At 41.3% G+C, this 11,845-nt stretch overlaps 1 long non-coding RNA gene across 1 annotated transcript; it reads right to left on the reverse strand.

The window, feature by feature from the left end:
* Nucleotides 1–2,916: 2,916 nt before the first annotated feature.
* On the reverse strand, nucleotides 2,917–7,249 carry LOC129149031 (uncharacterized). Its single transcript, XR_008556013.1, has 3 exons — nucleotides 7,134–7,249; nucleotides 4,924–5,009; nucleotides 2,917–3,006 (listed from the first exon to the last, which is right to left on the reverse strand). It is a non-coding gene; the product is annotated as an uncharacterized LOC129149031 (long non-coding RNA).
* Nucleotides 7,250–11,845: the final 4,596 nt, after the last annotated feature.

Here is an 11,845-nt window from a genome sequence, read left to right on the forward strand (position 1 = left end):
CCCCAGTAGTGAGTCCTCAACCAGAAGCTAGTCATGGTAATTTAGTCATCCTAGAGACCCAAGTTCAGTTAGTGTAACTCTGTGGAAGGAGGAGTTAAAGGTTTTTGAATAGTTGTTCACCAACTTGGGGGGAAAGGGAAGAAAGAAGTTCTTCCCCTAAGCTTCTCAGAATCTCCGGGGAAATTTCTCAGAATCACCAGAGATTCTGATATTTAATCCTCAGGCAGGTATCCTGCCTCTTGTTCCCACTCTTATGATCACTATGAACTCAGGCCAAGTTATTGATGGGAGAATAGTGGATCTCTCAATGTGTGGGCGTAGAAAATAGTTCTTAATGGCATGGGGTCATTGTCAATATAAGAACTTCGTGTGAGGCTATGAAGAAAAGTTATTTTGAACCTGTAATTCCTGCTCCAATGCTGTTATTGTTCCACAATTTGGAACTGGTTCTGGAGGGAGTGCTTAAATCTCTTGTTACCAGTAAAATGGAAATCCCTGGGCGGTGATAACCTAAGTAAGTCATTTCAAGTGGTAACACATGAACCAACAAGTAATGTTTGAAGGAACCATCACCACCTTGGAAACAGTCTATAGTGCCCTGTGGATAGGGTTTGGGGATTTTTTTTATGGGAGGGGCATTAAAAAGGCGGGGACATTGAGGAAAACTGGAGCATTCATGCACGACAGATAAAATTCAAAACACACCCAATAAGAGAAAAGAGCAAAAAAGACCAGTTAAAGGACTAAAAACACACCACCTGCCTCCTTTCTACTTGTAGAGCCCAAGTAGTTGACTAAGCCACCACCTGTTAGCTGGACCTGAGGGGCTGGATCTGCCTACTAATTAAAGAAATATAAGAATATTCATGCAAACTGTCCAAAGATTCTGTGTTAGCCTAACAAACTTCTGTCCATCCTTCTAAGCTCATCTCAGTAGCACTTCCTCTGTGAAAACCATCTTCAGTTACCTACATTAGGAGCTGTACCTCCTTCCTGCTCACACAGAACTTTATTCATAACTCAATTTTGCACTTCATTGAATAATTATAACTATTTTGTTTGCATGTCTCTCCCCTGCTATTCTGGGGACAGATTGCTTCAATGATCATTTTTTACCTTAGACTTTGTCCCTGAGCTTGATTCTTCTGAAATCCAACTGCCTTTACTGACATCTCATTTGGATCCATCGAAGGGACCTCAAACTCAAAAGTATGCAAGGCTGAACCTACATCACTTTCTTTTTCAGGGTTTGCTCTCTCTTGGTGAATAGCTTCTCTGTTTCTCTTGCTGGCCAGGACAAAAATGTACAGTTATCCTTGATACCCACATCTCTGTCATTCTCCACACCCACATTACTCTATGACTTTACTTCCTAAATACCTCTAGAACAGTGGTTCTCAACCTTTCTAATGCTGCGACCCTTTAATACAGTTCCTCCTGTTGTGGTGACCCCCAACCATAAAATTATTTTCGTTGCTACTTCATAACTGTAATTTTGCTACTGTTATGAATCGTAATGTAAATATCTGTGTTTTCCAATGGTCTTAGGCAACCCTGCTAGCGGTTCTCAAACTGTAGAGGCTAAGACCATCGGAAAACACAGATATTTACATTACGATTCATTAACAGTAGCAAAATTACAGTTATGAAGTAATTCTATTCTTGCTGGCATCATCCTAGACCAAATTGCAGCATCATCTCTTTTGCACTCTTGCAATACCCTGGTAGTGACCTCCTACATATATTCTGGGCTGCCTAAAAACCATTTCCCCACTGTAGCTAGTGTGATCTCTGCAAAATGCAAATATGATCCATCACTGCCCTGCTTATAACCCTTTAATGTGTTCCTTTTTTCTTGGGATAAAAACTCAAATCTCTAACTTCACCTACAAATCCCCAATCTCAGGCTGCCCCTGCCTCACCAGCCTCTTCTCACTTCCTACACTCTAGCTGCACTGGCCTCTTTTCCTTTAATGCCCTCTCTTTTTTAATTTTTAATTTTTAAATAATTTTGACATATAAAAAATTGCAAAAAATAGTACAAAGATTTCCTGTACACCCTTTACCCTGCTTCCCTAAATGTCAACATCTTACATAACTGGAGTATAATTATCAGAAAGAGGAAATTCACATTAATATGCAATACTATTACATAATCTACAGTCTTACTTGAATGTAATGTTTGGTTTAGGTTGCATGTGGGTGTCCTGTCTCTTTAGTCTCTAATCTGGAGGGTTCTCTTTTTTCCTTTGCTGTTCATGACCTTGACAATCTTGAACACAGGCCAGTTATCAAATAGCATAATTCTCAGTTTGGATTTGTTTGATGTTTTCTCATGTTTAAATTCAGGTTATACATAATCTGGCAAGAATATTACAGAAGCAATGTTATATATTTCTCAGTGTATCACATCAGGAGGCACATGATACTAATGTCTCATTACTGATGAGGTTTACTTTGAGCCCTTGATTAAGATAATGTCTGTCAAGTTTCTCCATTGTAAATTTAGTCTTTATTGGAGGGTGAGTGGAATAGGAGATATTTTCAGTTTATGTATGCATTCTATTTTCCATCATACACTTATCCACCAATTTTATCATCAACTAGAGGCCCAGTGTACAAAAATTCATGCACGCGGGGGAGGGGGGGGGCGGTCCCTCAGCCCGGCCTGCACCCTCTCACAGTCTGGGAGCCCTTCAGGGATGTCCGACTGACGGCCTAAGGGGCAGTCTGGCCTCCCTCTGTGGGAGGTGACCAGTGGGCCAATGAGGAAGGGGGGATGGCGCCGGCTGAAATGTAGTAAACACTCAGTAGATGTTAGCTATTGTATCAGTCAAAATTGCTAGGCTTTGATGCAGTAACAAATTATCTCAAAATATCAAAGCGTGTTTTTTTCTTTATTGTGCTACTTGCCCATTGCAGGTGTCCTGGAGGCTCTGCTCTGCATTGTCCTTACTCCAGGACACAAGCTGACAGGCTAGCCATTGTCTGAAGCATTGCTGGTCCCTGTGGAGAGGAAAAGAACTCTCTGGAGAGACTAGTGCAGGCAATTAAATGCTCTGGTCCAAAAGTCACACACATCACTTCAGTACACAGCTCACTATCCAAATCTAGTGACCTGGCCTCACAAGGTAGCCAAGTGGTACAATGCTACCATGTGCCCTAAAGGCAGAGGGACAGAATATTTGGGGAACACCATAACATTACCATGTGTTTTATTGTTGTTGTTATTATTAAAAATTATAAAATTATAATAAAAACAACCTTTGGCAGAAAACACCATCGCTGTCTATTCGCATACTTGTTTTTTTTGTAATAGAACCCCAATTTTGTTCAAGTCTCTCTCCTTTCCCCCCACAGTCACAAGGCCTCAAGGGAACATGACTGACACTCTCAACACCATGGTAGACCTGATTGGTCAAGGGGCACTGCCATCTCCCTTGCTGGTGATTGATTTAGAAAAGAGCACATGGAATTCAGGTCAATGGCTTCTAAATAGGGGGTTCAAGTTCTAGGGGGTTTGGAGAAAATTTATTTCTCAGTCTTCTTAAAGAGCTTCCAGAAGTGACTTTTTCTTTCTTCTTGTGGACGTTATTGTCAAGCACAGACATGATGCCTGGAATCATCTTGAGAATGAAGCTTGCAAAAAAGACTCACAGAAAAACAGACCTAGAGCCACTGGACCGAGAGACTCCTAAAAACCTCTGGACTTCCCTCAGTGGAACCTCACTATTGAGGCCAACAGGATGAGGATTTTTGTTACTTTGAGCTGAAAGCAACTTAACCAATCTACTATCTTCCCATTAACTAAAGGGTAATGTGGAGTGGGGGAAGGAAAGAGTTGGGACAACTAGCATCACAGGTGACAAGAACACAGCAGTAGGGACAATCAGAAAGTGTGCAGCAGCAAGCCTGTCTGCCACCCCCAGAAACCTAGCATGAGCCCTGTCAACATAGGCATTTTGCTGGCCCACTCTGCAACCGTAGTCTTAATCTCTTAGGAAAGATCTATTACACTGTCTGGAAGAAAATGCTGTTCTTAAGACCCAGGATTAACCCCAGATTTTGATCTTCAGCACAGATTTCCTATGAGGCTTTTTTTTTTTTTTTTTTTTGCCCTCTTGAGGGATGTGCCTGAAGGGTTTAACTGCAATTTCCAGGAGCAGGTCATAAGGCAGTCCTGTAACTTGACTGCAAACCTCCTGATTGTGTCGGCTGAGCTCCCCTGCATGCAGACCTGTCCAAGCATGATAGGGGAGGCCTTTCCATTTCTACAGATTCAGGTCGAGGACAGCCTTGGATGGTTCAAATACACTTTATGTCATGGCTAAGCAAGCATGTTGGTTTAATTTTCTGGAGTTGAGTTTCTGTAAGCCTTTTCTTACATCATCTTCTCCAAGACTTATCAGGTTAGGGTCAGAAGGCATGTCTTAGATCAGTATCCCCAGCAGGAAAGGGCTCTGCCAGCCTCTGACTGCATGGCTGGTCTTTTATTTCCTGTGCTGTTCTAGTTCATACGGAAGCGGAGAATGACTTGTTTTTTATCCTGCCACGTTAAATACAATCCTGGTTTAGAGTCAGGCAAGTTTTTATAAGGAGGATAAATGGGCTGTTTTTAATAAACAGGGGTGGAATGATAAACATCTCTGCAGTAGCTCAGTGATAGAACAAAACATCAGGAACTCCAGCTCTGTTAAGAATTATTGTCTGCTGCATAATCAACAACTAGCGGTTTGCTGTCTCACCCAGGAATAGAACTGGAGGAAATGGGCTTAAACTGAGGCACATGGGCTTTGAGTTAGATTTGGCTTGAAAGAAGTTCAAGAAACTTTCAAAACAGCATAGATTGTGTTGGGTTGTGGTCTGTTTCCCGCAGTTGTAGCGAGTGTCAGTGAGGGGAGTGAACCACTCCAGGACACTCACCTGTCCTGTGGAATCTGGAAGGATCACTAGATCAATTTTGCAGCAGGTAGGGATGGCTTTCTCAAGGTCACTCAGGTGGTCTTGTGCTGGCAAAAAAGTGAATGTTTACTCTCTGAAGCAAATAGGTAAGGTAACAAGACACTTGAAATGCTAAGCAGAAGGTCTTCCTGAGGTTTTCTCTTTTCCTTTCTTCACTGGCTAATTTCTAAGCATCTGTCATGACTTGGTCTCTTGTAGGTGTCCCCTGGCACCTCTGTTTTCATGCCTCGGCTTCAGCGCTGACACAAGGCACCATTGGAGGCATTTGAGTCCAGCCCCTGGCACATCTGGAAGTCGGAGGTTGTGAGATTAGCTTTGAGAGGCACCCCTGAGGGGCTCCACTGATGGCAGGGGGCAGAAAATAAGATAAGCAAGCCTGGGAATCCGGGGCATTACTTAGAAAGGAAACAAAGGGCAAAGGCAATTGCCTTTCAGTCAGGCAGTGGAGGTTGGCCCATAAGGGGCTTACAGTCCCTTGGGAAAAACAAAATAGAAAAATAACTCAGACATCCTCAGACTTTACCTGTTGGTGACCACAAATAATGAATATTTCCTTAGTTATCTCAAATTCAAAGGTGTCGGTCTATTTCTTTAAAAATTTTAAAAAATTACTTTCTACCTAGTGTCTGGCACAAGGCCTAAGGAGCTCAGGAAAAGTTTGTTGCAAAAACGGTGAAATACTTATGATGGTGCACAAAGGGACCATCCCAGCATCCATAGGCTGATGACAACTTTGACCACGTCTGAAGCAGTCCTTCTACCAATAAGTGATTAACTGAGAGGACGATGATTGAAACTTTCATTTATAACTAAATGAATAGTCAATATTTATTAACCACTTACCATGTTTGAAGTCTTGTTCTAAGTTTTTGACAACAATCCTCAGAACAGTTGCTCTTATTACCTCCAGTTTATAGGTGAGAAAACTGAGGAACAGAGAGGTTAAATAACTGGCCCAAAGTAACACAGCTTTGAACCCAAGCAGGCTGGCTCTATAACCCTGAGAAGATGGAGAAGCAAGTAAACTCCATTGTTAAACTAGAAACAGGTTACAGCCAACAGGAGGCTAGGTGAGGCAGAGTGGGCAAAAATCAAGTTGGCAAAAGACGAAAATTTACTACCAATTTTAATAGCCAAAAAATAAGTTGTAACCTTGTACAAGTTAAATTTGATTTAACTCTGGTGCAGAGGGATAAGTTATTCACACTCAAAGTTTATAATGCATTCTCAAATTTGGTCTATGTCAGGTGCCTCTCCTATTATTTATTTACTTATGTAACTTTCTCCCCATACCCTAGGAAGGACTTGACCTTGGGCAAGGCAGCTCTGTGTAGCAGAAAGGATCCCCAAAAGGGTTGCCAGCTTAAGGCTGTCTGCTGACTGTACTCCCAGCAGCAGGGACAAGTTCTCTATGGAAGGGGATCTGGGCAGTGCATCTTCGTGTCCATCGAAGTGACAAAACTCAGCTATCAGTTCTAATAGTCTGTCTGTTGATTCTATCAACTTTTCTAGATAAATGTTTTCATTGTTTGCAAACAATGAGTTTCAGCTCTTACCATCTTATTCTTAGATCTTCTTTTTTTTTTTTTCTATATGGTGTTAGTGAGAAACTCCATTGCTATGTTCAGTAGCAACAGTGATAGTGGTCACAGTTTCATTATTACTAGTATTTAAAGGAATATAATAAAAATTTCTTCATTAAGAGCTTCCAAAATGGCGGTGGAATAGGCAGATGTGTCCTGATCCTTATCCAGGAGGAAATAGAGGGAGCAGCTGAAATGAATTGGCGAAGGAGATGCGGCTGGTGAGACAGTTTGCAGCTGGGAAGGGCAGAGATCTCCTGGAAAAAGGTAAAACAAGGATCTGGGCAATAGAATCTGCTGGATCTCTAAGCCCAGAAGGTCAGGGGAAAACTACATGGCACCAAGCTGTGTCCCTGAGGACAGGCAAAGCATCTGACTGTGAGAAAAAGGGTATACGGGACTGCGGGAGGTGGTAGATTTTAGACCTTGGAGTCTGATTTGGGATCTGAGCTCAAAGGAAGCCCTGAAGAGCTAACTGCCTGACCGCGCAGTGCCGGCAAGAGAGGAGCTGGTAAAGACACGGTCCCTCCTCACGCTGGGGCATGCATCTTTCTCCACTGAACCTAGTTCGTAGGACCTTTCACTTACCCATGGCTGAGGTGCAGGAGAAGGGGTGGAGTTGTGGAACCTGGGGAGAGTAGGCAGCGAACAGGTCCAGGAGAAGTGGAAGCGGATCTGGTACTGAGTCACATCTGATCCCCGGTGGCCATTTTCTCCTGAGAGATAGCCCCTCCCTCCAGTCTCCAGGCAACCAATATAGCCACACCCAGATTCCACCCTGATTAACACCATAGAATCTGAATACTCCCTGAGGCCATAGGAACTGCCCAAAAGAAAAACCTTTAGCAGCTAGGCACCTCAATTACACAGTTACACTGCTAGGGCTCTTCAGAGTGCTTCAGTGTGCCTCACTGGCAAACTTACCACAGGTGCTCCTGTGAGCCATCACTGGGAGTAAGCACCTATCCACCACAGGTACAGCAGCAAAAGCTGAGTCTGCCCACCCCACAACTACAGAATTATGGGCAACACAGTCACGCCTTTCCAAAGTGCAGGCCCCCTGAGCCACATCACCCCAACAGACGGTTCCTTGGAGCCACTATGAGTCCCCACTTGGCAAGCGTAATTTCAATTTAGGGTACAAGACAGAAAAAATTGGGATACTACCCTCCATGATTGCTGACCTCTAGACACCGCAGTTGTGCCTCTCAAACTCGCAGGCCTACATCAAGAGAACCCAAATAGTTCAAGTAGGGAACTACACTAGATTACCAAGCACAGGAGAACTGAGAGATTTCACCAGTAGCACCATCACCAAAAGAACCTGGGTAGCAAAGCAATTAGATCTACAATTAACCCTTTGCACTCGCTTGCTTTTTTCTCGATTCCTGCTACTGATGCTAACTGTGTCGAGTCACACTCGACATCCGAGTGCAAAAGGTTAAAACATTACAGGAAAACATGGGGAGACAAAAAGGAAATCCCCAAAGGGAAGAAAAAGAGGAATCACCAGAAAGGGAGTTAAATGAACTTGAGGCTAGCAGCTTAACAGAGAAAGAATTCAGAGTATTTGTTATAAGGATGTTTAAATGGATGGATGACAAATACACACAACTCAATGAGAACTATAAGAAGCTGAATGAAAATGTCACCAACATGAAAAGAAACCAAGAGGAGATGAAGAACGACATAGCTGCAATAAAGAACACAATGGAAGGCTTAAAGAGTAGCGTAGAAGAGGCTGAGGACCGCATCAGCGAATTAGAAGACAAGGTAGGAAAAAACACACAAACACAGCAGCAACTGGAAAGAAGACTTAAAAAGCAAGAGGAGAGCCTAAGGGAGCTTTGGGACAACACAAAACGCAACAACTTTCGAATAATAGGGATAAAAGAAGGAGAGGAAGAGAAGCAAGGAATAGAAAACCTGTTTGAAGAAATAATTACAGAAAACTTCCCTGATATTGGCAAGAAAAAACTATCCAAGTCCAAGAAGTACAGAGAGTCCCAAACAAGTTGAACCCCAAAAGACTGACACCAAGACACACCATAATTAAATTGGCGAACACCAACGACAAAGCAAGAACTTTAAAGGCTGCCAGAGACAGACAGAAAGTTACCTACAAGGGATCTCCTATCAGAATATCAACTGATTTCTCAACAGAAACACACCAGGCCAGAAGGGAATGAAATGAAATATACAAAGTGATGCAAAACAAGGGACTGAATCCAAAAATACTATACCCAGCAAGGCTACCATTCAAAATTGAAGGTGGAATCAGAAGCTTCACAGACAAAAAAGGGCTAAGAGAGTTCATCACTACCAAGCCAGTAATGCAAGAAATGCTAAAGGGGCTGCTGTAAAAAGAAGAAAGAGAAAGGCAAGAAGAAACACAAACACTAAGGAAAAATGTGTCAACAAACAGGTACTTATAATAATAACTTTAAACGTAAATGGATTAAATGCACCAATCAAAAGACATAGGGTAGCTGAATGGATAAGAAAACATGACCCACATATTTGCTGTCTACAAGAGACCCACCTTAGAGCAAAAGATTCACACAGACTGAGAGTGAAGGGATGGAAAAACATTTTTCAGGCAAATGGAAATGAGAAAAAAGCTGGGGTTGCGATACTTATATCAGATAAAATAGACCTCAAAGTAAAGGCCATAATAAGAGATAAGGAAGGCCACTACATAATACTAAAGGGAACAATCCAGCAAGAAGATATAACTCTGGTAAAAGTATATGCACCCAATGCAGGAGCACCCAAATACATAAAAAATCTCCTGGAAGATATCAAAGGAGAGATCGACATCAATACAATCATAGTAGGGGACTTTAATACACCACTGACATCAATGGATAAATCCTCTGGACAAAAAATCAGCAAAGAAACAGCAATTCTAAATAACACACTAGATCAGATGGACCTAATTGACATCTTCAGAGTATTTCACCCCAAAGCCACAGAATATACGTTCTTCTCAAGTGCACATGGGACATTCTCAAAAATAGACCACATATTGGGTCACAAACAAAGTCTCCCCAAATTCAACAAGATTGAAATCATATCAAGCATTTTCTCAGACCACAATGGCATAATACTATAAATAAACTACAATAAAAACATTCCAAAAAATTCAAACACTTGGAAACTGAATAGCATGCTACTAAACAATGATTGGGTTATCAATGAGATCAAAGAAGAAATTAAAAACATCCTGGAGACCAATGACAATAAAAACACAACAATGCAAATCCTATGGGACACAATGAAAGCAGTCCTGAGAGGGAAGTGTATAGCTCTACAGGCCTACCTCAAAAAACAAGAAAAAATGGTAATAAATCATCTAACTCAACAACTCAAAGAATTAGAAAGGGAGCAACAATAAAAGCCCACAGAGAGCAGAAGAAAGGAAATAATAAAGATCAGAGCAGAAATGAATGACATAGAGATGAAAAAAACAATACACAAGATCAACAAAACCAAGAGCTGGTTCTTTGAAAGGATAAACAAGATTGATGAACCTCTAGCCAGGCTCACCAAGAAGCAAAGAGAGAGGACCCAAATAAACAAAATCAGAAATGAAAGAGGAGAAATAACAACAGAACCCACAGAAATACAAAGGATTGTCAAAAAATACTATGAGCAACTCTATTCCAACAAACTAGACAACCTGGAGGAAATGGACACATTCCTAGAAAAATACAACCTTCCAAAACTTACTCAGAAAGATACTAAAAATCTCAATAGGCTGATAACTATGGAAGAAATTGAAGCAGTCATCAAAAAGCTTCTGGCAAACAAAAGCCTGGGGCCAGATGGCTTCACAGGGGAGTTTTACAAAACATTCAAGGAAGAGCTAAGTCCTATCCTCCTCAGACTATTACAGAAAATTCAAGAAGAAGGAACACTTCCAAGCTCCGTCTATGAAGCCAGCATCACCATAATACCAAAAGAATATAAAGATAACACAATGAGAGAGAATTACAGGCCAATATCCCTCATGAACATAGATGCCAAAATCCTCAACAAAATTCTAGCAAATCGAATCCAGCAGTACATCAGAAAGATCATACACCACGACCAAGTGGGATTTATCCCTGGGATGCAAGGATGGTACAATATTCGCAAATCAATAAACGTGATACATCACATAAACCAATTGAGAGATAAAAATCATATAGTCATATCAATTGATGCAGAAAAAGCATTTGACAAAATCTAACACCCTTTCTTGATAAAAACTCTCAGCAAGATGGGAATAGAAGGATCATACCTCAACATAACAAAAGCCATATATGACAAACCCACAGCCAACATCATACTCAATGGGCAAAAACTAAAACCATTTCCCCTAAGAACAGGAACAAGACAGGGATGCCCACTCTCACCACTCCTGTTCAACATAGTGTTTGAAATACTAGCCACTGCAATCAGACAAGAAGAAGAAATAAAAGGCATCCAAATTGGAAAAGAAGAAGTAAAACTGTCCTTATTTGCAGATGACATGATACTGTACATAGAAAACCCTAAAGACTCCATCAAAAAATTATTAGACTTAATAAACAACCCAATAAAAAAATGGGCAACTGATCTAAATAAACACTTTTCGAAAGAAGACAGAAGGAAGGCCAAGAGATATACGAAAACCTGCTCTAAATCACTAATCATCAGAGAGATGCAAATCAAAACAACAATGCGGTACCATCTCACACCTGTCAGAATGGCCATTATCAACAAGTCAACAAATGACAAGTGCTGGCGAGGATGTGGAGAAAAAGGAACCCTCGTGCACTGCTGGTGGGAATGCAGACTGGTGCAGCCACTGTGGAGAACAGTATGGAGTTTCCTTAAAAAACTAAAAATAGAACTCCCATTTGACCCAGTGATCCCACTTCTAGGAATATATCCCAAGAAACTAGAAACATCAATCAGAAAAGATATATGCACCCCTATGTTCATAGCAGCACAATTCACCATAGCTAAGATTTGGAAACAGCCTAAGTGCCCATCAGCAGATGAGTGGATTAAAAAACTGTGGTACATCTACACAATGGAATACTACGCTGTGTTAAAAAAGAAGGAGCTCTTACCATTTGCAACAATATGGATGGAGATGGAGAACATTATGCTTAGTGAAATAAGCCAGGCAGAGAAAGATAAATATCACATGATCTCACTCATTTGTGGAATATAATGAACAACCTAAACTGATGGGGGAAAAAATAGATCCAGAAACAGAGAAACATCAATCAGAACGTCAAACCTCAGGGGAAGAAATTGTGAGGTAA

This window comes from Eptesicus fuscus, chromosome 5, assembly GCF_027574615.1.
Source record: "Eptesicus fuscus isolate TK198812 chromosome 5, DD_ASM_mEF_20220401, whole genome shotgun sequence".
NCBI classification, from domain to species: Eukaryota; Metazoa; Chordata; class Mammalia; order Chiroptera; family Vespertilionidae; genus Eptesicus; species Eptesicus fuscus.